General features: G+C 35.8%; 1 long non-coding RNA gene across 1 annotated transcript; it reads right to left on the reverse strand.

The window, feature by feature from the left end:
* Positions 1-1,560: 1,560 nt before the first annotated feature.
* LOC137467259 (uncharacterized) lies at positions 1,561-22,354 on the reverse strand. Its single transcript, XR_010995468.1, has 3 exons — positions 21,923-22,354; positions 1,790-1,944; positions 1,561-1,678 (listed from the first exon to the last, which is right to left on the reverse strand). It is a non-coding gene; the product is annotated as an uncharacterized lncRNA (long non-coding RNA).
* Between the last annotated feature and the right edge of the window lie 1,975 nt (positions 22,355-24,329).

Raw genomic sequence — 24,329 nt, forward strand, 5'->3', positions numbered from 1 at the left:
ATAATCCATAAGCACTCAGACAACCTCAGGCAGAATGCAAGATTTCTGGAAGAGAATGAAGGGAAAAACAGACAAAAAGATTAAAAAAAGGATTGTCAGGCCCTCAAGATGAATTCATAAGCAATAAGGAAAGGGAATTAATGACTTTACAAGATGAGGAAGTAGCTTATACATAAAGAAGCAACTATCATCCTATCACATTTAGGAGAAAAATTATAAAAGCCTTGTGGCACTGAGAGATCAATGACTTAGCAGTGCTAGTTAAAGACTCAGCTGCTCTAGATTCCTCAGCAATCTGATTTTCTCATGCAGGAATAGGAACACAAAAGGAATTGGCCACTCTGCTCTTAGTTAAAATGGTTGATCTCCACTTGTCTTTTCTCTACGCTTTTGTTAAAATTAATTCTATACAGACACAAGTAAAGCAAGCCACAGGTGATAAATACCTTTTGTAAAGCACAGATCTCTTCTCACCAAGGTTCCACTTAGAGCATCAACTATCCCCTCTAAACAACTTGAAAATTTGGGATATTTTCAAAAGTAAAACACTTTAATAATTGATGGGGCACTAGTAAAAGAAACAAATACCCCAATACTTGGCTCCTAAGGAAATCATGCTAATATTTTTACTCTTTTTTCATATTATACAAGCATTCTGATGAGAAGTTTGGCTGCTGTAGCCACACAGACCTGCAAAAAGAACACACATATCTCAAACAGGCAGATCACCTGTTGTATCATGCTATCACCAAAGTACACAAAAATGCTCCTGTAATCATCTTAAAACTCAGTTATGAAGGCTTGGAAGTGTAAGGCTAAATAAAAACAGAGACTGGCCTTTGGATTAAGACATAAACTGAAGTTACTACACTGTGAGAATGGGGGACTTTCTTCAAGATTGCCTCTAAGAGATTTTTCTTCATTATTAATGCCAGGAGCTATGCCAGGGTGAGGTTGCAGCCTCTGTAAGCACCTTGGCTGTGCCCAACCATGGACTTGGTGACACTAGCCCTACGGTGGATCTTCTGCTCTTTCAACTCTCAGAACCTCATTATGGCATCAGCAAAACACCTTTCCTGTGAGCCAGGACCTTATCACTAGTCCAATTAATATTTTAACAGTCTAAGAGTCCACATAATGTAATTATTACAGAAAGGCTCATTAATCATCTTCTTACATCTTTTAAAGAGAAAATCCTTAGATTCTACCTTTTTTTTCCCCTAGTATTGTGCTTCCCAGTCCAGTACTTCTTGGGAGCATTTTATGCTGAATATTTCAGCCTTCCTCAGGAAGGTTAGGGCCCCCTGCAATGAGTGGGGCAAATGCAGAGGGTATGGTCCCAAGACCACTGTACTGTTTGGGTATCTGAAGGTGCATTTCTTTTCCCTCCCTGTCACTTCCTTCTAAAAAACCCTTGGGGGAGTGCAGTAAGTGCCCCTTAACCCAGAGGCACAAGGGGCAGATTTTGTCCCTGTTTATCTGCTGGCAAGAGACAATTAGTTTGTCCTCTTCAAACTTCAGACTTCTATGCATCAAATGCATATCTTTGTTCCTAAGAGTCACACCTTGCTTTTTTTCCTGTAACTTTAGTCCTCAGGACTGAAATTGCATTTGTACATGTATGTTCACACTGGATCAGCCCAATAAATTTTCTCCCTAAGTGACCCCTTGAGGACTCCTATGAAGAACAATATCTAGATAAACATATAATGCAGCTCCCACTACTCTGGCAGTCTAAGATTGTTTTCAGCCCCCAGACATCATCCATGGATTGAGGATTGTCTTAGACCTGTTAAATTTTCTTTATAGTGACCAACATTTTATCAGTCCTTAAATACTTGTCCTAACATCTTGAATCTTGAAAACTTGAATCTGCAATATCCTTTGGCAGTGTTCCACAGGCTATGAACAGGAACTATCCTTCAATGCTTTTCTAGTTCTTGTCTAGAAAAGACAAATTACCTTTTACCCACCCTCTTCATAATGGTTATTTTTCATTTCTTTGCTACATGCTTCCAAAACTGGGTCAGACATTAAAATATTTGAGTAGATAGAAACTCTCTAGACATTTAGAAACTGTTGTACATGTAAGTCATGCCACAGAAATCCCACTAGATGACTTGCTGTACCTTGATATGTCTAAACACTTATAAAAACCTATGGAAAATTATGAAAAGCAAAAACGTACCTCACTTCCATTAGCAGTACATCTTACTTTAAGCTATTATAATGAAAAGGACTTGCATCAGGCTGACTGAATTTACAATGTGACTGAATGGTTGCTAGGATCAGAAAGACAATTCTTCTCAACAAGGATATTGACAGATAATATTTCTGATTTTCCTTTCACTATGGAGGCATGTTGTTTCCCCATATAATTTATAAATTACATTGATTTACAACTGAAACAGAATCATGAACACTAGGTTATACCATGCCTTGGCCCTCCTCCTCTGTCCATGCAATTATAAGTTACCTAGGAATTCTGATAACTGTGGTGCCATTACAAAATATAACTGATTGTGCTGTTTTGGAAATTAAGTGTTGTTTCCTTTTTTTACATTTAGCCTGGACAGATATTTGGATCTACCCATTGCCAGTGCTGAGCCAAGGCATAAAATCTAATGAAACCTTCTTTCCAAGAGTTTTAATGGTTCTGTAACTAGCATGTAACTCTCCCCAAGGCATCATATGTCTAGAATCTGTCTTTTGTGGTTATATAGTACTTTGTATGCCCTTTTTATGACTCTAAATTAAGAATGATCTCATATGATAATTCCTTGTTTCCACAAGGAGTATAATGTCCCAAATACTACTTTTTAAGTTACACATTACCTGTGTAAGTCTCATTAACCTTTCTCACCAGTAATTTTTTTAATGTTCTCCACTTTTAAGCCTTTAATACCATGACAGAAAACTAATATAATTCCCAGTAACAGACTTTAGTAATTTTCACAGAATTCCACATTACTAAAATAATTATGCTCTCTGGTAGGCCATCTAAACCCAATTATTCTCTGTATCACATACATAGCGAAACCAAATTTTTAAAATCTCTTTCAGGGTAACTTTACATTGAGAATATCACTATTTGTTTTCCTTAATTAGTTTTACAATCTTAATTGCATTACATTTTGAAAAAAAAGAATATATACAAACTGTTAACATGTCAGTCATTGAGAATGTTTATAACCAAGTAAATAGTAAAAGAGAAGCTGAAGACATCTGCAGTGGCTGAATGAATTGATGGATATTTAGGTATGGAGAAAACCTGTTGGATCCCTGTGTGCAAAGAATATGAGCAATAGCACAATGTCCAAATGACAGCCACTGACAAGCAGGGTATGCAGGGGTCAATAGTGTGGCCTGTTTCCTCAATGTCTTTATCAGTAAACTGAACAACTATAGCAGTGCAACAGCAGGAAAAGCTTTTAAGGGCACTAAACTGGGTGGAGTGGCTAACAAAATGAATGGCAAAGCATCAATTCAGAGTGACCTCAGAAAGTAGAGTACTGGATCAGCAGAAACATCATGGGATTCAAGAACGATGGAATCACGGAATCATGTATTTTGGAAGGGACCTCTTGAAATTATCCAGTCTAGGTCCCCAGTTCAGGCAGAGTCAGATTGCATATGTTTTCTGAGAATCTTCCTTCTCCAGGCTGAAAAGTACCAGCTTTCAGGCTCTTCTCATACGAAAGATGTGCCAGTTCCTTACCACAAAGGCTTTATGCTGGACTAACTTCAGTAAGTCTATGTCTTTCTCACACTCAGCAGTTCAGAACTTAACACAGTACTCTCAGATGCAGGTGCTTAGTAGAAAAGGATTGCCTCTCCTGAACTGATAGTAGCACTCTCCTTAATGCAATCCAGGAAATTTTTGGCCTTCTTTGCTATGAGAAAGGATTTCTGCTGTCCACCAGAACCCTGAAGTTCTCTATAGGGCTGAGAAGTGCTTTCCAGACACTTGGCACTCAGAGAATCCTGGTGTCTGGAGTTCTTCAACCCAGGAAGAGAACTTTGCTTTTCATTTTACTTCACAAGATTCCTCTCAGCCCATTTTTCCAGCCTTTCTAAGCCCCTCTGAATGGCAAAACAACCATCCATCAGCTGTTCCTCTCAGTTTTGCAATATCTGTGAGAACTTGCTGAGGGTTTGCTCTGTCTCAGCATCCTGGTCTTTAATGAAGGTATTGAAATGTTGTCCTTGGTATCAACCTCTATGCTATACCACTAATTACTTGCCTCCAGCTGGACTTTATGATTCTGATCAAAACTAAGTGGATCTGGTTATTTACTTAGTTTTCAATGCACCTCACTGTGTACTTATGTAACTCAATTTGTCTGCTTATATTTGAGGATATTGTGGGAAACAGTGATAAATGCTTTGCCAGTCAAGATGAACTTCATCCAAAGCTGAATTTGATCTCTATTCAAGAGGCCTTTGTTTATTCTAGAAGACACGTGTTCAGTATTTTTTAGAAGTCTGGTTCTTTTATTGCCTTAAGTTTCTCAAGCACAAGTCAAGGAACTTCCATCAGTAGGTAATTGAGAAACTTTTGAACAAGAAATTCTTTTATCTGCAAAAGTTTTTCAGAATTTGAATATTGGTATTACAATAGAAAAGTATATGCACCACTTCTTAAGTAAAAAGTAGACCATTACTGTTTTGTGAACTTCACAATTCAGGGTGTTTATAATCCCATTTATATTTAAAAAGAGTACAAGTACACTTCTTTCTCTTCCTGTTTATCCAGATATAGGTAACTTTCCAAAGGTCCAGCTCACTAAATTTCAGCAATGACCACCAAATTCTGTCTCCAGTTAAAGAATATACATGGGATGAGATTCACATGTAGACAGAAGGAGCTAACACTGATTCCTGCAGAGTCTGTATACAGTGTATATTTCACATAGAATTCACAGTTGCAGGATGTTGTGAACTCTAAAAGTATGTTTGAGCTCAAGTGAAGACAAGTAGACAAATTAATATAAGAAAAGGGCAAGTAGATAGAGACAGTGGGCAAAGTGGAATATCTTGCTGAGGAAAGCAAGAAACCTCTGACTTCTGCAAATTGAAAAGTTGTATGATGTGCTGGACCAGTCTGTATGTCTTCTTTTGGTTACAATATTTCTCTAAACGTTTACTACCGTCTCCAGTAATATTGCTAATACTTTGTATTTTAATCGCACCAGCATAATGGTTTATTGTTGCTGTGCTTAATAAAAGGAAAAAAAATGAAAAAAAGAAACAAAAAGCAATAAGAGAGCTTGAATAATATTGGTGAATTCAGTAGGACTACTCAAATACTACAAGTTAAGAATTTGCATAAATAATGCATGGGTTATGAGCCTTTCTCATGTTTAAAGCACAAGTATTTATTTGTTCAAAATTTAATGTAGGTTAAAATTTTTCTAACACCAAAATTCTACACCATAGATAGATGGTTCTTCCTTTAATTTATTTTTTTAACAGGGAAGCACTTCATTTGACTTTAAATGAATATGGTTGTAACTGCAGCTCAGATCAGAAATTATATCACCTCTGTTGAAAGTAATAGGGGTTTCCAAGGACTAGTTCCACAGATGGCTGAACTCTGAGTGGTTTGTACTGCTGTGTTGTAGGAATTTTGAAAACAATCATTATTTCTTGTTACCATTCTGTGACAACATTTTACACTGCCTTCAAAATAAAGACTTTGGTCATCAGGAGGTGATTTGATTTCTTTTTCCAATTCATGTCCACATAATATTCCAATAGAATAGTCTCTTTAAAAAAAAAGTCTCCATTTTCTTACTGTGAAGTGCAAGATTATGTGCTAATTAAGGTTATATATTCTGTTATTTAAAGAGAAAATTAAGAATGGTCAATGTCTTATATTGTATCAGACATTAACTGATAGCTGAAATCGGCACACATCTACATGGATTGATAACAGAAGTTAAATTATTAAGCTGCCAGCAATGCAAGGTTGCTGATAATAAGATTGACAAAGCAATGGCGAATAAAACTCAAGTGTGAAAAAACAAGGAAAAGCAACTTATATTCTTTCCTGTCTTACCAGTGAAAGTATTAGTAAAGGCAATGAATATTATTTACAGTTAAGCCTATATGTCATTTCAACTTGTTAAAATGGCAATATTTTAATATTCCTTACTGAGGGTAAGGAAGAAATAATAGTAGTCTATTCAAACTTCAAGTTATAGGATTATTAGTGAGAAATAATTAGGCAGGTTATGCCTTTTTTTTCTCAATGAATTCTTTATACTTTGGTGTAACTTCATCATCCTTAATGATGTAACTTTGATGTAAGTTTTCATGATCATTAGTATCATTGCAAATTTTCATTATTCATAAATTATGAAATAATAAGAAGGCTTCATTTCACCACCAATGCAAAATTGTTCATTTCAGTTATCAATCCATGAATGAATCATTCTTGGAGAATTCAAACTTCATAACAGATTTTTCTATACAGAATATCAAAACCAAAGTAGCATCTGTAGTGCTGTCTTTCTGTTATTTGTATTTTGTTCAAAAAATAACAAACTGCAGCAGTATTTTTGTGAAACAAATCAGATTTGTATTTTTATGTAATTCAGTGTTCTTTTTAATGGTCAGTTTCAACAAAAAATTTAGCTCAGCATTTATGATAATGACAGCTTAAGGAGTATGTTTTCTACCAATCAGTGTGCTCATCAGAAGCATATGCTTCATGACTAAGGTTAATAAAAAAGTAATTCTTATAAATATGTCAGTAATAGCTGAGCTTTCTAACTCAATATGAGGACCTCCACATCTAAATTTACATATGAATAAACATGACATAAACTTATCTTATAAATGCAACTTAAGTGATCAAGGATACTGTTGAGTCCATTTTACTCCTGAGATCAGGTGTTCACTATAGTTATTCTTTGTCCTAATAGAGGGGGAAATCGAATCCTGGTAGAGTAAATGTTGGTACACAGCCCACTTGAACTTACACTGTTTACCACTTTTTAATTCTCTTTAATATTTCCAGGTGTAAATTAAGGTTTTGGTTGAAAGTGAACACACTTGGGCTCCTGTCTCTTAGATTTAGTTTTTATTGTGTTATTAGATGCTGTTTACTACTCTACAAGTGTAAAATATGGTTTTCCTTGACCTAGTAGGCCACCTGTATTTTCCCATAAGAGTCAAAACATGAGAAAGAAATTCAAAGGTATCATGAAATGTAACATTACATGGGATTTTCATTTTAAATATTTTTTTGTTTGATCTCAATGAGAACACAAACTGCATTATTTTTATACAGGTACTAATTTAAAAAAAAATAATAATTTGAGAAAGATTGCTCAATGGAGCAAATTTAGGAACACCTGTTTCTCATGTGAATTCTTCATCTACTATGTTAGGAACAAATTTTTCTTCTGTTCTCACTTCACGGTACCTTTGACTTTGAATGTTCATCTACAGAAGAAGTATAGGCAGTCCTCAGTCTTGATGATCTTTTCAGCCTGAACAGGGACAGTACAAGCATAACCTTGAATCCTCCTCTTTTTCCCATACTCAGGAGAAAGGAGCAATTTAACCAGACCTTGCACTTCATGCTCACATTGATACTGGGGAATAAAAGGAATTGATGTATGCACTGTTTTTCTTCAAAGTGGAGAGTAAATGGTTCCTTTCTCTAAAAGAGTGGTTATTAAAAGTCCATGGTTATAAAAAGATTCAAGGTAAATTGTCCCAAATAATTTAAGTGCCAAATCTTTCAGGAGGGGTAGGATTTCAAGGAAACCTGCATACTTAGCATTTTTTCTTGACTAGCTCTACTGCACCTAATATCTAGTATGTAATTTGGACAAGAAATTCTCTTATTCACTGAAAAAGATACACAGGCAGCTGTATTTAGATTTTGGATTTTGGCTTTGAGGTGTAGAAAATGAAGCACCAATTCATTTTTCTTGAGGGCATCAACTTTCTGTTTTGGATGGTCAGTTATGACTTTTTAGCCAGATTTATCTGAGTATATTAAAGAACACAAAGTCTACAGCTGCAGTTAGCATTTTTATTAAATCAGTGAATGAAATTGGGTGGGAAAACAAAAGAGACCAAAATGACATTTTAAGTTAAAATTTTTCACTTCCAGCTGTATAATCACTCAGTGAAGTAAATTATGTAAATTATTTCCCCTGAAACAGACATACTGGTTTTCAATTTAAATGACATAAAGTTAAACAGATTTAGATTATTCAAAATCCTGCCTTTTTTCTCTCATTTATTTGTAATAAATTATGTTAGTTAAAAAACCCGACAGTAGTCTGTTCCCTAGCATTTTTCTTTTGCTTTTCAGCATTTCTAGCATTTCAAGTTTCTAGCAGTTAAGTAAGTAAAGCCAGAATTATTAATATTTGTGAGTCTCATGTAGTTATTCTGTAACAGTAAATTGATCTATCTCTGAAGGGAGAAAAGGTACAAATAAATGAAAGCAAACAAAAAAAAACCCTTTCTGTTGGGTTATTTCCATAGACTAATTCTAGAAAATTCTATGCCTTTTTCTTTAGGTGACTTTATTGTGTTCGTCCCGTATGTCACCTTTTCAAAAGAAAATAAAATATTTTCTTCCCCATTTGCTTGGTCTGCTAGGAGAATAACCAAAGCTTTTTTTCAAGTTTAACTATGTAACTTATACAGTCTTGGTGTATAAGGCTTTGATTCTTTGTCAGTTGTTTTCTGCATTGTATAATGCCACTAGGAAAAAAGAGGAAACTTTAATCACCCACTGAGATAGATTTCTGTCCAGCTGGATGTCTGACCAGAGACATCACCTATCAAAGACAAAGCAAAAAAATTGTCCTGGAACTGTCAAAAATCTTCACATTTACAATCAATCCTTGAGGGAGAAACCTTTTTCTCTCTCTTTTTAGAATGTTTTCTTCTGGTCTTTGTTGTTAATATATGTTCTCTGATCATAGTTGACTTTGAAAACTGATCTGTAAAAAAAAGAAAAACATTCCTTTTTGAGTAGGCTAGGACCAGTTTGCTGTAACCCAGTTTACACTTTTACCATTGAAGAAATTGCTAAGAGAAAAATGTAACTTTGTAATTTGGGTATTCTGTTCCCAAACTGCAAACTTACATTTAGAAGATCTTTTAGAAAGGAAGCTCATGCAATGGGGTGGTACTAATACCAGCTGATACTGGACAAACAGAAATTTCTTCTTGGGTGTATACTATATGATGTGATGAAGAGGCAAAAATGCAAGAGATGCCAGCCCTGTCTTGACTTAGCACTGCTGAGGCCAAACATGAAGCACATTGTTCTGTTTTGGGCTCCCCAGTGTAAGAAAAGTATGGAACTACCAGAGACAATCCATTGAAAAGCCACAAAGCTTATCAAGGGACAGAAAACACCTCCTTAATGGACAAAGGATGAGAGTGCTGGGATGCTTCAGCATGGAGAAGACAAGGATCAGGAGGAATGCCATCAATGTGTACAGATACCTGAGGATAGAGGCAGGCTCTTTGCAGTGGTGCCCAGTAACAGGACCAGAGGCAATTGGCACAAACTCAAAAACAGGAGTTTCCATCTGAACATCAGAAAACACATTTTCACTGAGAGAGTGATCAAGCAGTGCAGTGGAACAGATGGCCCAGAGAGGTTCTGGAGTCTCCATCCTTCAAGATATTCAAAAACTGTCTGGACATAGTCTTGGGCAATCAGCTCTAGGTATGTTTCCTTTACACCACCACCAGCACTTAGACAGTTATACAGTCCAGGAATTAACCCAGGTGAAACACAGACCACCAAAAAAAAAAAAAAAAAAAAAAAAAAAAAAAAAAAAAAAAAAGGAAAAATAAGAAAAGAAAGAAAAAAGGTTCTGATTCAGCTATCTTGAAGCCACTGAAATATTAGTGCCCAAAGAAAGAGACCGCGGGCTAAAGGAGAAGAGGAAAGGACCACTTAGCAACACAGCTAGTTTTATTGTAGCCACAGTGAGCCACAGTAAAGCCCTATCCTTTACCACCCAGCTACTCCTGTTGTACGTGTGCTGTACAAAGAGCATGTAATAAGCCAGGAGCAGAGAATAAAACCATCCATAACCATATAAAAGACAGTTTTATTACATTCCCAGACCCAAAAGTACTGTAGAGTCAGATGTAGAGACATCTCAATACATATAGTCAGCTTCACTTCAGAAAGGTTTATTAGTTTTGTCTCAGTCCCAGCTTTGCAGGGCTCAGACAGCTTCTTACAGAGCAACTCAGCTGTTTCTCCTAAGCTCCAGAGTCAGAAGGGCTCATTACCTGGGACACTGGAAAAATACACAGAGACAGCTCTTGCCTGGCACTTTGACTGACCTGGTAAACTTGATCAAGACTTGGTGCTCTGGAGACCTAGGTCAAGAGCAGCTGACATTGAACCAGAGCTAATAAGCTGCGCAACTTTGAAACTGCTGGGACATTTGGATTTGTTTCTGCCATCCTCCTCTGTGCTCATTGCAGGAGCACAGGGGAGTGGCATCACTGACATTTAGACCTGAGCTGTCTGTGGAAGTGATAAACTTCTAAGATATAATATATGCATATATACTGCAGCTCAGTAACAGGACATCTAACTCCCCTAAGAGCTTACCTATTGTTTGTTAACTGCTCAGATAACTCAAACAAGACAAGCTGTCACCCAGTGAGGTTTTGGCACCATGGGATTAACTCTGGTGTGGCATTTCCCAACTGCCAACAAACATCTTACTCTTGAATGAGATTTGACCAGGTAGGCTGGATTTCTGACAGACAGCCATTCACTTTACAACTGTAAAAGTCACACCAAACTTCCACTGAAGGCTTCTATATATTTTCATGTAAATGTGTGGATCTTCTCCCATGAGTGGGAATGCCTATTTCACAGTTACTTCCCAAGGGATTAAGTGAGGGAACCTGTGTACTTTATTGTCATTTCAGTGGTAAGTTACATTTGATTCCTAATCAATACCGTTTCTTTTGCTAGCTTTAATATTGGTACCTTGACATGGTGCACTATTTTATGTAATACTGTAATGTAATAGTAGTTATTTTCATTTTATACTGTGTGGTAAGCAATTGTGATCCAGATCTTTCATCCATTATCTTTTGTCTGTTCATTTGTCTTAATAAATAACTTACCTTTTATATGTGATTTGCCATCATTAAAACTCATGAGACAAAGCTGCAAAACTTAAACCACTGATAGTCTGAGGCTAAAATAAGATCCAGCCTCCCCTAGACTTCTTCCTCTGAGAAGAGTTCCAGAAAGCAAGGGGGTATCCTTGGCCTCTCACAACTCAGGGGCAGTTTATTATTATATTTTGTCCAAAGCTCCCACTCTGCCTGGGACAGACTCCTTTATAAAACAGGCCTTTTCCATGCCTGCCCCACAGTGTTTTTTTCCATGTTCCCCACATTACCGTTAGCTTGCTCCCAGAGCAAGAAAAAAAGGCAGATAGAACAACAGTCAAAAGAAGGAAGAAGTTTCAAGAGTAGGAGTGAGGAAAAAAAAATGTAACAAAAGAAGAAGCTGAGATGCCAAATAATTGTATGCAGAGTGAGAAACTCTGAAACTGGCATCTGACATGAGGATGAATTTGCTCAAAAAGACCTTAGTGGATGAATCTGAGAGAAACTAATCCCATATAATTCCAATATTTCCACTAATGCAAGCAGTCCTGATAAGGTGATAATGTAATTAACAGCTATTATTAATTTCATGCCTTATTTTTATTTTGTCTAAATACTTTTTATTAGTAGTTACTTACTTACTGCATATAATCCTCTTTTCTTGGTTCTCAAAGGTCTGGTTTTTTTCACTTTGGTTTCCCCTAATCTTTCTAATTACTTTTTAACCATCCTTGGTTTTATTTTAGAGATACTCAGCTGTGGCCATTTTAACTTTTTTTACTTTTTTATTCTATGTTTTCCTATACCAATTTATTTTTTCTATTCTTTCTCTCCAACTATTTCTGTTGATCTGCCACATCTTTTGTCCTAGCTTTTCTTCAACCTTTAGCGTAGAACCCTTTTCCCCCTACTCCTTTTCATTTTCAAAAAGATTCAGGAAAGAACTAGAATGCCTAGAGAAAAGGATTTAGCAGTAGAGATGAAAGAATAAGGTGTGAAAACTGACACAGTTATACAGTTTCCCTAAAACCAGGTGACAAAAGCATAACTTAGCATTCCCTGTGCTGCATTTAAAAAAAAAAAAAAGTAAAATGTCTTGTGTTCCTGTATAATAGGAACATTTTATGCTCCTATTTATATGTAGATCCTTAATAACTGAGACCACCAACCTCCCTAAACTAGCCAGTAGGAGAATAAGAATAAAAAGAAGTTTTGTGAAAAAGTCTATATCACTGGCGTTTTTTTGTTTCCACTGCTCCTGATGGCAGTGGGACATCCAGCCCCCTTACAGTGTGTAAATATTGTATCTGAAGATTTATTATCTTCTCTTCTGCACTCATGTGCACTAGTAAGTAGCCAAGATAGGTAAAGCAGTTATCTAAGTTTCAAGAGTGTAATTCAGGCAGCTGTGACTTAAGTTAAACACACATAACCTACATTTAAGCTGGAAAATGAATCAAGCATATAAGTGAAGGCAAATGGGAGTGACCTTTACATTCAAGCACCTCAGAGGCATTTTTGAGGAGCTAACAGCCCCGTCAAAAATGTTCCCACTGCTCTCTATGAGTTTTTAAGTGACATTGCATAAGAGTCAGTCTATCAAATACACAGGAAAAGGCTACAAGGAAAATGTTTTTCTCTACATATGGCTTTGTATGAAAAAGAAATCTGGTGTTTTAGAATTCTTGGACCTAGAAGACAAAAGCAGAGAAAAATTCTGTGACCATATATCAATAATGAACTTGCTGACTTTGACAGAAGTTGCCTCTGTGTTAAACTTTGGAGTTGGTTCCACCAGCAGGGTGGAAGTTGTTGGCAGAAGATGCATCCACAGAACTATTTACTGAGAAAGGATATGAACAACTAATGCAACAGGAAGACTAAGTACATGACCATGAACTAGATTACACAGCATGAGATTTGACTTCTGGGGGGACAGAAAATATCACCAGATGGGAACACACATGGACCAAGAATTCAGTGCACTGCTGGAGAACAATTACGTACCAGGAAGATGCTTTTCTTTGGAAATAACTTGCAGATAGCATCAAATAATGCATCCCCAGTAGGATACATTGTCTGCCTTTAGATTATTGTAAACTTCTGATTACAGGCATCAGACAAAGAAGCGAGCCTAACTTAAAATTGCTAAATAGAAATTCCTTGTCATGTATAAATCGTTGATTAAATTGATCCTGTTATATAACTTTCCATTTTCAAAGACAGTGCAGTAAAACAACTAAACTTAAGAAGAATCAACTGTAAGTTCAGATAACAAGCATCATCTAGCATAGTATTAACCATAATTAAAATATATGGAAATAGGAATATATGTGTAACAAAAATTTTAGTACATAGTCTAGATACTAGAATCAATTGAAAATAAGTTCAGAGAAAAATACCTGTAGTAATTAATTTACACTCGTATAGTAAAGTTAGTAAAGTTATCTTTAGCCAGGCTAAAACAGTGCCAGTGAGACTTACAAGGTGCTTAAGATGATGCAAAATAATGTCAGGGTCAATGGTATCTGGAGATGTTAAATTGAGTAAAATGAGCCATGAAAGGGCATTGTTAACAGCCTGAAGATGAAGAACATTACAAATGTTTTCAAGGGCAGTGTTGACAGAGCCTTCCCATTTTAAATTAGCACTGTTGTCAGGAGATAGTAGGCATAGAATTGAATCTCTGTGTTGCGATTTTTTTTTCCTTTGAGCACCTCTGCAGGAAGAATAATCAGTTCTCCTTATGGCTAAGTCTTGAAATTATTAGATAGCTTATAACAGTTAAATTTCAAAAGTGAATGTGCCTGTAACTATAAGCTATAAGGTATTACCCCCACTGATAGGAAAATAAAAATTAACACATTACAAAATAAATATACATACAATAGAGATAAAAAATTGTAGCATCACATAGTAAAAATATAGGAAAGCCTTACTCCATTCTTGGATTGCTTAAAATAAATATTATTGAGTGCTGTTTCAAAGGGGAAAAAATATTTACATTAGAAATGTAAAAGATGTCATAGAAAAGAAATGGTTTAGCACTGCTAGCAGCTTTTTCTGAATGGTAAATATGTGTATATGTGTTACAAACTATGTTTTCATAGAGAAGGAAATATTAAAATCTCATTTATAGGTTTTACTTGTCACTGTTTACAGCAACATGAATGATGTTTTCATAAAACCCACAATAACTACCAATATTCTTACACAGTAGCTGGCAAGAATTTCCTTGGTTTCAATTGATTTAGACACTAAAAATCATTAGTGACTTTGAAAATCCTTATCATTATCCTTATTTGGAAAATTGAAAATAAATATCTAGGAAAAATGTCATCCAGAACTCAATTCACACACATAAATGAGAAAACCTCAGTCTTTTCTTAGTTACATATTTCCCCTCCAGTGTTTCGAAGAAAATGCGGGGTTGAATTTATTCTGAAATAGAGCAAATTATAGTTCCTTGAAAGAATTATTTAATACTGGTGTCACAGTATCATAGTCAAAACACCAGAAAAATTAGAAAATATTGTGTGAACAATAGTAGTAGAACAAAAGTAGATATTTTAAGGATTCATACACAGTAATCTGAAAAGAAAAAGGGGGCTCGGAATGGGGGATTTGTGTAATTTTTAAAGTTTTTATCTACCTTTCTTCCTCTGCATGCTTTTTGCCTGCTTCAGCGTGGGATCTTCACAAACCACTGTTCTTTTAGGGTATGTCCCCCTGCTCCAGTATGGAGTCATCCACAGGCTGCAGTGTAAATATCTACTGCACTGTGCTCCTCTCCATGGGTTGCAGAGGCATACCTACTCCACAGAATTCCCACTGTTTCTCCATTTGTATATAGGTAGGGGTAGGATCACAATGTTTGAATTCTTTTTTATATTGTTATTTCGCACTCATGTGCCAATTTGAGGCTTTTTTTTTTCATAGCCTACTTATTTGGTATAATGTGCATGTAAGCCCAAAGCAAGAAGCATTGACATTGAAATGAAGAAAATAAAAATCTTCTCTTTATAATTTTGTTAACAGATATGAGGGGACCCTGAGGAAGCAAGGACCTTCACTTCCTTCTCCTGTGGTATCTAAAGACAAAGGAAATAAAAACAATTATATTTTCAATTTTGTGTAAATAACTATTTGTCACAATAATAGATTTATATTATATTCTACACTTTCCACACAGAATGCTTTATATAACTCATACCCTGGGACATGATAAGTATTCTTTTTAGCAGTGTTGGCTTTTATTAATGATGACAGGGTTCACAGGACACTCACACATTGTTTAGACAATAACAGTGTTTAGTGCAGTTATCACCGATTTCTCAGTCTTACAAACCTTTATTCAAGTACCTGATTTTAGTAGTGAAAAGCATGTTTTTACATCAAGCTGGCCGCACAATGAGGCCTGCCATACCGATTTTGGCATACAATAAATAAAAATCAGTACAGAATACACATGGTAAATTACTGGGCTTTCTCTGAATCCTTAACAAGTAACTGTGAGATTAGAACAAGTGTATGTATTTTCTCCAGCGGCAGTGTTTTTTGTGGGAAAACTTTATAATAGTTTTGCTTAGTAAATATTTAATTATTTGAATTTTATTATTTTATTATCTCCTATTCTTTAATATCAGAATAGTTTTAGAGATTGTCATGCTTTTTTCTGTTTAATTAAACTACATCTCAGCTGATATCTTCAGTTTCTTGTAGAAAGCCAAGAGACCAAGAAAAACATCTGGGTTTATAATAGAAATGTTGACAAACCATTAAATACAATAACACAGTTGGGAATCTCTCTTTTTCTTTTAGACTTTCTCAGGAATAATTTGTCCTTAGCCAAGGAGTTTTACTATACTGTTGTAAAATGTAGGTGAACCCAATGGGAAGAATGATGATGTCTGACTCCAGTTCAGAAGGCTGAATTATTTCTTTATTATAACTATGCTATCATACATTAATATACTATATAAAGGAGGATACTAAAAATTACATGTTACTTTCTCTAGCTACCATATCTCACTGCTCACAACTCGTGACCCTGTTCTCCAGAGTCCAGACACAGGTGGATCCGATTGGCCACCAGACTCAAACAATCCTCACCAGAATCCAATCAAGCAATCACCCCAGGTAAACAATTCTCCAAACACATTCCACATGAGAAAAACAAGGAGCAGAAATAGAAATTGTTTTCTCTTTCTTTCTCTCTGTGTACCTCTATGAAAAATCCTGAGAGAGAAAGAAATGTGCTTGCCACACTATACAAAATAAATCTGAAATGTGTTCACTTTTATTTCAATAGAGAATTTAATATCAAGATTAAAAGAAGTAAATTAAACCAAAATATAAAATCACATCATGGCAACTGGTTTTCTGTTCTTTCTACTTTTATTACATATATTGAGGTCTGAAATACCTTTGGAGGCAGAAATTAATTATCCAAACTCTTCATGAAGAGCCAATAAAGATCTAATATTAGAACAGAATGATTAGAAGTCAGAAAGGTCTGAACAATTTTGTTATTTCTTAGTGATCACAGTGTCTTCTACTATCCTTTTTTTGATAATATTTTAGTATAATTTTGAACACTGGTTCATAAATCAATGATTTGCCTTACTTTGTGCTGTGGTTACATTTGTGATCTGCCAGTCCAATAGTCCATCCCCACTCCAGATCCGTGTCACCCTTTCCCATTCACTACAATTATTTCCTGAAAAAGCTCAGGCTGGAGTTCCTGACTGTGTGCGTGCTAAATGCACAAAGCACAGAATTTTCCTGTTTACCTGTATGGAAACATCGGGAGACCACAAGACAAAGCAAAAGTAACAAAAAGTAGTTAAGTAGCAGGAATAATATGTAAGCATTGTATCAATAATTTAATTAATTCTACTGCATGTATAAAAGGAAACCTTGAAAACCATGATAGTGTGCAATTTGAAGGCATTATCCCTATTACTGGAAAAGAGGCTTTTATGATTTTTTTCTGAGTCAATAGAATTTCACTGACCTGAGGGACCTTCATCTCATTCATCTGAAGAATGCTTTGAAAAAAACAATGTATTTACCAAATGAGTTTTTCTTCCTGCATAACAATGATGTAACAGGATTATAATTTTACACGCATGGGAGCTGTATTACACCTTATACCTTTCCTGTAAGCATGCATAACCTTACCATTAGGCATCTTAAATGTAGTATTTGTAGTATTTGTAGCATCTGAAATTAATGATAAGTTAAAGTCTTCTATATTGATTTATTTATTTGTAATTTAATAGGTGCAAAAGAAATCCTGGGAAGAAAAAGAGCTTCCATGCTTCCTAATATCAATAATTTAAAAAAAAAAATTGAAATATCAGAAATTTAGCAATTCTTATTTCTGACTATTTGATATGTTCAATATTAATGTGTAATGTATCTCAATGACAAAATTAAAACATTTCTGAAAAGCAAAAATTATAGTCATGAGTTATCAGAATATTTTTAAATTATTTGTTTTCACATAGTTTGGCATGTGCAGTATAAATTTCACCTGATTCATATGTATTACTGGCCATTGGTGGCATTACTCTTTAATTAATCTTGGTTCTATCCTTAAAATACATTAGAAATTAAGGATTTCCTGTGATTCTTTAATGAAGGTTTGATTTTAATTATATTCACTTACTATGTAAATTAGGTCAAAATTAATCCATTTATTAATAACATATCTGGATATGCAAAATAAATGTCATTTAAATTTCATTAAACATGCTTGCAGTTTTGAGCTTTTACAGAAATGCATATTTAATTATGTCACAAATTAACAGATTGCTTTGCTTGGTACAACAATGTTTCTTGCTAGATGATTTAAACATTTACAAATGTGGTACAGATGTGGACACTTTTCTTCTCTCACAACTAATAGGAGAAAAAAAATCTATGAAGTTAATTTTCATTTCAAAATGCAAATTAGGCTACACTGATTTCCCCATTGAATTGCAATCTGTAATCATATTAAATTTATACCATGTTCCTTCATACTTTTCTGAACTGTATTTTCTGATGCAAACTTGTTTCTAGTCTGTGAATCAACAGTTTCTAACAATGTTTCTAATTATTTTGACTTTTAATAATCAAATATTTAGGATTTAAATTTTTAAGACCTTCAGAATGTCTGAGTTGCATTTCAAGAATTGAAAATGAGAATAAATTATATGTCAATGATACAATACATACAATTCAAAAAGAAAAGTTAAAAAATTTCATCTTCTGTTTGCTTGTTGCAATAAAGGAAAGATGAGGGAACAGTACATCTTCCTATTTCTATTCAGTTTCTTTTTAAAAATCTTAACTCAGTTGATAAATATTAAGTATTACTTCTGGTTATATTCCCATTTTCAAAAACCAGAAAAGATGCTCAGAGAGGTTAAGAAATTTGTTTAATGCTTTAAGGGCAATAAGTGGCAGAACTGGCAATAAAATCCTCAAGTTCTTTACTTGTTAGGTCATACAAATGTTTGGCTAAAACAGGAAAACTTCCCTCTGGTATATGCAGACAAGACTGCACTTTACATGTTTTAATCTGTTACAAAAATAAACCTAAATATTTTTTATGTTTCAAATATTTTTCTTTAACCTTTATTCTGTCTGTAATGTGGAAGGTCTTAATCCTGCACAGATTTTCACAAGGTTTTACACAGCATGAAGTACTGCAGGGAAGTCTTTGGAGCAGCTCACAAAGAATAAAGCTCAGCATATGTAAATCTTTTGTAAACAAATCCATAGTTTCAGTCTCAATCTTCTGTGTGCTGCAAATTACTTCTGTGTTGTTTTTATAAACATATTTTGAGAAAGTAGCTATATTATAGTGAAATGGTAATTAATATTTAATTAATTTCATTTAGTTAGAAACTGAAATGGGGTATCTGTTATATAAATCTGCCTTAAATCAAATCAGTTCATCATGATAAGTTCTATTATATCACATGACTAATGAAGGCAGAATTAGAGGACAGAATGAAATTCTGGTGACATTTTTTTCCACTTTCAAAGCAAAGGGAAGAAGCCTTACAAAGCCTTTATATCTCCATTACTAATATTAGTGTAGAACTGATAAGAATTATTCAGCTACTATAATGGAGCAGGGAAGTGGCAGATAAAGAAGCTTTTCTCCTATCTCACAAAGTATGTTCCAGTCCTCAAATCCTCCCATTTCTAAAAACTCTTCTGTTCCCTGATGTATATATGTGATTCTGCACAGATAAAGGAAAGTTCAGTCAGGGCATGTCTGCCTAAGCTCATTGAGTGTCAAGCAGCTACTCAGTCTGTCTGCTTTTCCAGCTTAGTTGACCCTGGTAATTCCCCCATTTTAGCTAAAAGTTAATTATGTCACCCAGCCATGATCAGACATACTTGTTCTGAGGCAATGGACCCCTGCCTCTTGAAGAGAACAGCACTGAAATTCTGGGCAGGCACCTATTTTGTGGACTGTGTTTTGGAAAAATAGTCTCATGGTAAAAGTCTGCAATGTGGGAAAACCTGAGATTCCCCCCAAAGTCTGAGAGTGAAAAGACAGCAGAATGGTGACCTGGATGTGCCAACAGCACTCTCCTGAATGCAATTTACATTAAATGAACAGTGAATTAAAGAAAAACATTTTTAGGTGTCATTATCTGTGTACTAGTTCTGTCTTTTTTTCCTTTTTTTTTTTTTTTTCCCTCCATTCCATTATACTTGGTTGCGGTGTCTCTCTGTGTTTTCCCGTCCCCGGGCAGCTCCGGCACCTAGAGCTGGCACCCCCGCCCGGACTGTGGCACGGAGCCGAGCCCGGAAACATGCGGCGATCCCGAGTCCCGGAGGGAGGCGGTGCCTGCTCTAGGTGCCGGAGCTGCCCGGGGATGGGAAAATATGGAGAGACGCTGTGAGTGGCGCCCAACGTGGGGTCAGGGCCAGCGGAGCAAGTGAAGCAGGTGGAGAATCACCACGAAGCACCAGGAGCCGTGCGGAGAGCCGCCGCTGCTGGCACGGGGCCACGCCGCCGAGCCGCCATCTGCGCCGGGACAGTGCTTCGTGCTGGACTGAAAACGGGAGCGGAGCCTTCCCAAAGTAAGTCAGTGAACTCTCCGCCACCCACAGGGAAGCACGCGGTGCTTTCCCCGCGTGGGAGGGGAAGTGAAACTCTTCATGGCCACAAAGAGCCGAAGAAGAGAAACTTTCTGAGATCCTTGCAACACTTGGTTACAGCAAGGATTTGATTCAGTGTCAGATAAAAAACCATGCTAGAATAGAATTTTTCAGTTTCCAGGAGGAAAGCTTAAAAAACCTGGATCATTATGAGGAAGGTGAGCAGTACTGCCTTTATGCTGTTTTATTACATCTCCCTTTTTGGTGTCCCTCTTCAGAACAGGACTCATTCCCAACATGCCTACATGACCATTCTGACATATCTATGTTCCCAGCAGCCAATGCAGATTGGATGACTAAGGAACAATTATTCTCTGCTTTTAGATGTACCTTCTTCCTTCCTTGGACTTTAGAGGGATTTAAGTGGGATTTTTCTAAGTAGATCGAATTACCACTATTTGGGAACATGTCTAACATTTTAGTTAGATGCTAAACTTTAGTTAGTAATCATGAGCAATGATTACTTCCACCAGTCATGTAAAATTGGATTCCAAGACTTCTTCAAGTCACAGCAACATAAGCCTTTTTATTCTGTGTTTACAGCAGAAGATATACAGGTTTAACTCAAATTAGATTTTAGATAGAATCTTGCAGTAATTACAACAGGAAAAATTGCTGCTGCACTTAAGTGCTTAAGTACTGCTGTATTTAAACAGCTATAGAGTATTTGGGAGATTATATATGGACAGAAGAGAATCAGAACTATTGGAGTAGTTTTTTAAATCATTAGTTTTCATATTATTAAATGAAGTAAAACTGAACTTCAAAGTTTTTCCCAATTAATTGTTTACAACTAGTGTCATTTTAGAATTATTTTTCCTAATATTTAATTTTACCTGTTTCTCTATGGTTTTGACTACTGTTTTAGCTATTAATTGCAACACACTGAAAATTCTTGGTGAAAACTCCTATGTGAAAATAATCTAAGTGTCAATAACCTGTATTTCTATCTGCAAATCTGTTTTGCGTGGTTAATATTGTTATGAATTTTAGCTCCCAGATGACAACATGCTCAGAAGTAGTTGCTGTCCTTTTCAAATTGGAGATTTGCATTAATAAGTCTTTGCTTAACATATTTCTCTTTCATTTTTGTTCTTGTCTATTCTATTGTCATTATGGAAATGTCAGATCAAAAAAACCCAAACCAAATCAAAACAAATGTATCAGCCGTAAAAAGTGTGAAATTACTCTATCTAAAAATTCTGTAAAATAACTTCAAAGGAAATCAGGGTGGTTTATTTTGATTTTAGCAACTTAACAATTTCACATTTAAAAATCAAACTGGATAAAGCTCCTAAGAAATTAGAAAAAGAAGCCATGACTTAATATTAGTGCAGTTTTAGATTCTACACCTAAAAGTACATTTCAAAAAAACATATTTTCCACTAGTTAGAAAAGGTGTTGTGGCACAGCACATTATTAAGCAGCCTTTCAGATCCTAATACTGCTAATTTGTTACAGATATTACTTTTGAAATGTGTAATGTCAGAGATTATTTTTAATTTTTATTATTATTATTATTATTATTATTACTATTTTCAAAAATATGCAACTCTTGTTCCTGTGAATTTTTCATTACTTTTTGTTTTACTTTGTGTATGGTATGCTGTTTTACCTATTTCTTAAAAGTTCGCTCTGAAAGATGTTCCATGTACTATTGTTCCATGCTGATCCCAGCCTGCTGCAATCCAGGAGAGCTCAAAGGCCTTCACTTAGGAACACCGTTTATAGGGTCACAAGACAATTGGCTTCAGTCATCTGTCAATTTCCAGCCTGGCTGTAATCCAAGATGGTAATTGCTGGAATTTTCAAAAGTCTAGTAACAATAATACTGTTCCACTCTGGCTATGACTCAGTAAAGCAATGTTCCAAGGCTAGCAGGGGATGATTGATTCTGTCTCATCCCCTTCCTTGGTTGGGCAGCAGAAGTTCCTGGTACAGACAGTGTTTCTGATAATCTCAAGGGGAAGAACATCATCTGGAAGTTATTTATCAAGGCCCAGGCAAACAAGAATTTCTGACACTCTAGAGCAGTCTGTGTTGGAGGAGGTGGGGATGCATCACCACAGTGCTTTAAAATAGATTTTATTTTTGACAGAATAGCTACATAATTATATTCCATTGGGAACTGATAATCAGAATCAACACAACTCAAATGCCCTCTGTAGAATAAAAGACATTTACTGTTTTCACTTCTGAAATTAATCCCCCTCAGTATTAGACCCATAATGGCACGTGCCCTTAATCACTGACATAGAACCTCTCTACAGACTCATCGCTTGCAAGTGTTAGATGAGAGCAGGATGAGAGCAGATTTCCTTAAAAGGATGGCATAGCCATCATGTCTCTGGATATGAGCATATTATGCCTGCAAGGACAAAGCTGTGATCTAATAATGGCATTAGAAGGAATCAGGGAAGAAAACTCATTTATAAATAATTGCTCAAAATGGGTAACCCAAAGGGGAGGCTGTAAGACATAGATCTTTGGCTTTGTCACTTCATTCATAACAGTCACACAATAAGCGTAGGAGAAATCCGTGTGCCTGGGAATTACCAATTTAGGTAATTGCTCTTATACAGGTCCCAAAAATGACTGCATAAGGAACATGGACAGAGGCTGAACCAGGAGCTGAATGCAGTTGACTCCAATTGTTCTACAGGAGCAAGATATAAAATGATCCTTAACTGACCCCTCAAAACAATAATTTAAAATGTATATTTAGATGGAAGGGATGGGGGCTTTGTTTATTTGATTGTATGTTTGTTTTTGGATCAAATTCTGACCTAGTTGCTGCCCTAGCACTTGGATTTGTTGCAAGTAGTTTGGTCCAAAGATTAAGACTTTTTTTTTCATTTATACACATAGATTCACAGACAATTGGAAGTGGTCACTCACTACATCTTCCGCACAGTTGCAAGTTTTACAACCACACCAGGAATACCATTGTCCAATATTACTGGGTGTCCGAGCTACATCCTTCATTTCCTTTCAGACATTTCTTTCCACTCCTTAGTGTTTTTCTCTTCATTCTAATGCAAGAGCTCAGTTACCGCATGGAACTGGTCCTGAAATATAGACTCATTTGTTTTCAAATCGCTTTCTGCTGTTCAGTCATCTGTGTGAAACTAGCCAGTAGCTGAAATTCAATTCCTGCAGCACAATTGCTTTACAAAAAGTGCAACTATCATCAATTTTATTAGAGGGATTAGGCAAACTCTTAGAGACATGGTTAACACTGAGATATTTTTCTGTCAAGCACCTTGCAATATTATTTCCTCATTGTGTTACTCTGTAAATACATGGAGCACTACAGTCACGAATGCTGCCAACTTGTCAAACTACAAAAACACTACAATAGCTTTCTAATTATATATCTGATATTAATTATCAGGTAGCCTCTAATCAACATTTCTATGAAAGGAACTGAGAGAGAACATAGAACATCACACAGCTCACTTCTATGATTTTTTTACTAGAATTACTTTTAGTAGAATTTCAATTTCTTGGGACACCAGCTGATCCAAAGACCTAACCCAGGTCCCTCCTTCAGTGCCAGTACTGTCCTCAGGAGCAGTGCAACTGCTCCACCCCTTGTTGGCACTTCAACAGGCTGTTTCAATAGGCTGTTCCTCTGGCAGGTGGTTTGCTGCTTCCATCCTGACACTGAACCCTGCTACTAGAGTGACACAGTCATCTATTCAGATGGGGGTTTTGCTATCATTGTCCAAAGATCTTCTCCATGCATTTGGCTGCCTAGCAACCTGTTTCTCTGGGAGAGTCTGAAGCCTTCTATAGCTCCGTTCCATATCCATCAGCTGCATGTGGATTCCTTGGATACCTTAGATATTTAGAATCTCATTCAAAAGAACAATTTTTAAGTAGACAGCCAACAGCCTCTTATCTGACTCCTCATTTTCATTTGATGATTTTGAAAAATGGTTTTGTATTTGGTGTTTTCTTTTCTTATATCTCTGCTTTTATGTTAAAATGAGATTTTTGCTGTGGGGTTCAACTTGTTT

The sequence above is a fragment of the Anomalospiza imberbis genome, chromosome 2, assembly GCF_031753505.1.
Source record: "Anomalospiza imberbis isolate Cuckoo-Finch-1a 21T00152 chromosome 2, ASM3175350v1, whole genome shotgun sequence".
NCBI lineage: Eukaryota > Metazoa > Chordata > Aves > Passeriformes > Viduidae > Anomalospiza > Anomalospiza imberbis.